The 4,006-nt window shown below is 50.8% G+C and overlaps 1 pseudogene; it reads right to left on the bottom strand.

Moving 5' to 3' along the window:
• Positions 1-1,723: 1,723 nt before the first annotated feature.
• On the bottom strand, positions 1,724-2,357 carry LOC119297495 (annotated as a pseudogene).
• Between the last annotated feature and the right edge of the window lie 1,649 nt (positions 2,358-4,006).

Genomic DNA, 4,006 nt, shown 5'->3' with positions numbered 1-4,006 from the left:
CCATGAAACTTTACAGAAACTTCGTCGGAATCGGGGATTTCTCCCGTCCTGCAAGTTGGGATGTGTTTGGTTCGTCAGAATCATCATCTTTTTGATTGAGCATCAATGCACGCGCACCACACATCAAGCATGCCTCAACAGCAGGCACCACAACTGTGCATACAGCAGCAGAAAGTACAGTAGCAGGAAAACTACACAAAGCGCAAAACACACAATGGCAAACTGAAGAGAGAAATACTGATTCATTGTCTCACGCATCCACCAGCGGACCAGCCCCATGCACGTGGCCGACGCCCCACCCTCAATCACCGGCGCCGCGTCTCCTCAGCCCGAGCCGCCTAGCTCCTCGAGATCTAGTCGCCGCGCTGCCTGCCTCCTTGAGATCCAGCCGCCGGCCATCTCGAGATCCAACCGCGCCGCCGCCTCAAACCCCGTCCTTCATCTCCAGTGTGCACGAGTGAGAGAGACGAGCCTGAATAGTAATGGGAAAGTGAGGTTTCACGTGTTCGGGAGGGGGTATGTACTAGTAGTATCTTCGCTATGGCATGTCGACGCTGTTGTTTTTTCACTGCAGGCAGCCGCCAGCCATGGACGTGGACATGGCGGAGAGCAGGCTGGCCCCGGCGCGGAACCCGTCGGCGCGGTTGCTGCACCGAGGGGTACGGAGCCAGCGCCCTGCGTGCCCAGTGTCCGCTCCCCATGCGCTGCGCTAGCACGTTTAGCATGCGCCTAGAGCAGCCGCTGCCGACGGGCGGCTGGGAGGCGGGCTTGGTGCTGCCGGTCGGGGCCTCCGCTCCTTGTGCTGGCTGCAACGGAACGAGCCCGGGTGGTTCCTCGGGAAGCACATGCAGGACCGGCGGATCTTGGCGGCGCCGCCTGAGGGGGAGGAGGGGGGAGACGTGACGCTGACCGACTTGACCGGTGAGCCGCCGGCGGAGAGCTTGACGCGGAAGAGGGAGGCGGAGTGGTAGCTGGGAATGGAGCTCAAAAGGACAGGGTCGCTGGGCCGGGATGCAGCCGCCGTCGCCATGATGAGAGATTGGCGAGGTGGAGCAGTTGGGAATCAGAGAGGAGTGACTTTGGTATCTCAGTTGAGCTCCGGTGATTCGCTGCCGGTTTCGGTTACCAGAGATGCGAGTTGAGACAGAATTAATTCAAGTGCCATGTACTACGGTTGATTTAGATAAAATGGTAGGGTGTTTTGTGCAAAAGTGCGGGCAACGACCGGCACAGCCACCTGGCTGCCACTTGCCGCACTGTGATAGGCCGGGGACCAAATCATCACATTCGGTGCAAGTTGGAGTATGGTGAAGTTGCATTTTGCAAGTTTGCGACTAAATCATCACATTCCATACAAGTTAGGGTATCTAGTGTGCTTTTACCTCACATGACAACATATACTGTATTTAGAAGTTAGAACACAGCTACACAGTTAATATTGAATATGTCACGATTACTGAATTTATAGCTCGGGATCGGTTGAAAAGATAATTGCGGCCATATTCCTTGTCATCTTGGACCGCGATGTAACCGTACACCTCTAGTGGTCTGGTGCAATCTGCCAGAAAGGTATGCACCATAGTAGAAAAGATTTGGACATAGGGCGCGGCTTGTGAAAACACCTTTGCTGCCCAGCTGAAGCTTCGTCGCTATTCATTCAAAGGCAGGGAGCAACCTATCAGCATAATAGTGACACGGTAAAAAAATTATAGACAGAAGTGTGTATTGTAAGTTTGTAACACATACTGAGCTTACTCTTAGAGACTTTATTCATCTAGTACATTGAAAGGATGATGTCTATCCCTTTGCCTGTTTCCTAGTATATCTCTGGAGAGGGTAATTAGGAGGTGCAGACACCAAAATACTGCCTAACTCCAGATTTGCTGCCGCATGATAGTGGCATGGCATCATCATGGAATGGAGGAAGGCGGCCTCCATCTCCGCGGAGGTGCTTCTCCTGAGCAAGCACATGGCGTACTCCATCACCGGTGCGTCACAGGGCAGCAGCATGATTCTGCCACTGTCAACGCCTGCAAATCCAAACTCCTCCTGGGACATCCTCAAGAGCTCGCCGAAGACCGTCGTGCCAAGGAACCCAAGCGGCACTTCGAACCTCGCACCGTCAGCAGTGTACACGACGAAGCGGCCCTTGCTGGCCACCGATGAGCACGACGTACCGCACGACCCTCCAGTTTCTCCGACCAGCATCGACGGCGATGAGGTCAGCCTCTTCCTCCCAAGGGCCATTACCACTTCTTGACCAGCCGAGCGAGTATTTTGGCACTTATCATGGTGGCTTCTTGTGTTTCTTGAAACGGGAGAAATTCTCCTGTTAGTTGGAAGTTGGAATGCCTTTGTCTGTGGATGAAGTGGTGGTGTTTGCAGGGCACTTAGCCATGGATTTATAGCTCAAGGGTAAAGCGAGCGCCCACACGGTGGAGTGTGTAATGGTTAGGCAGGAAACAATGCCATGTGCAGGGTCCATGTGGTGCTACGGTTTTGGAGGTCCATGATGTGATCTGTATCAGGTTCTGCCGGGGCCAAGTATTTGGCACATGCCGGAGCTTGGGCTGGACATCTTGCCTGCACAGTGGTGATCGATTTGCTGGGGAAATGGCACAAGGACCACATTTTGGACATGAATGGTGTCTCATCAAAACCATTCATCACGCTGTCTGAAGCTAGCTGCAACGACACCACACTCAGAGCACTCGTGGCCTTGTCTCCTGCCCACCGATCTTGCTGATAGTTACACACAGACACAACCCACACACATAAGCGCTTCCCTAGGCCCTTCTTCCTTTCACTATAAATCCATGGCCTCCTCAACACAAATTTCTTCATGTCATCTGCAAGCAACATCACAATCTACACCACACCTTCAGACTTTTAGAGCCAAAGTGCATCCATCCAAAGAAGCTTGCTCAGCTGGCCAAGAAGTGTCAGCGGATGCTTGTGGCCGGAGCCGGTGCCGGCCGCCAGCATGCCTCAGACATGGCTGACGACGAATCCTGCAGCACAACGTCATCTGTGGTAGCCGATGAGGGCCACTGTCTGATGTATGCTGCCGACAGAGCACGGTTCGAGGTCCCTCTGGTGTACCTGATGAGGACATGACTATTTTGGAAGTTTGGATACGACCAAAAATATTGTATACATGCATATTTGTCAGGTGATTTCTAGTGCAAACTATTCATAATCTATTTATATTATTCAGAACAAAAATACTTCACACACTTTTGTGTTTTGTCTAATTGTAGGTGTATGAGACATTTGTACAATCCACATATGAAGATAAGGGAAAATGAGAAGTTTAGGTTCTATTTAAAAAATCTTCTCACGTCACTTTTGGGCCAAGAGAAGATAAAGTCCAAGTCTCTCATGTTCTGGATTCAGATTCGGACTGCACAGACATACCTGACTCAAAACGTGAACAACTTTTTCATACAGACTCCAAATTGAGTGATTCTTTTTTTGTTGGAAAATAGATTCCGTGCTCTTTTCAATCCAATTGGAATCACCTTCAAATTCGTTCGGATCTTTGAGATATCGACGAAACAATTTGACGCTGCAGCAGAATCCGAGTCAAACAACAAGTCCAAAGGTGTTGCACCACCTCCACTTGGGCCCATGAGCCTTGTACGACCTAGGGTTAGTTTTAGACTGCCTTGGGACGTCCTCCCACCTCATTGGACGCCACCCCTTGCTCCTATATAAGTAGATCCATCTAGTAGCTTTTTTGCTTGGGATTTGTTTAGTTAAAAGTTAGCCATTGCAACTTCGCGTACTTTGTTTGTGTCCAACGACCAGACCAAGACCGCTTACGGATCCCCACCTTTATCAATACTTCATATATATTCGTGATATTCAGATTGCTTTATCATATTCTCGCTCGTTCTTCGATTACTTGCAGGAATAGACCTTCGTGGTCAGGTTGACCGTGCTTCCGACATCGTCGGTAACCTCAGGAGATTGGTTTAGCGATTGCTAAGGCGCGACGTCGTGC

This window comes from Triticum dicoccoides, chromosome 5A (genome assembly GCF_002162155.2).
Source record: "Triticum dicoccoides isolate Atlit2015 ecotype Zavitan chromosome 5A, WEW_v2.0, whole genome shotgun sequence".
NCBI lineage: Eukaryota > Viridiplantae > Streptophyta > Magnoliopsida > Poales > Poaceae > Triticum > Triticum dicoccoides.
The sequence above is the reverse complement of the archived record's forward strand: the minus strand, read 5'-3'. Positions and strand labels throughout refer to the sequence as shown.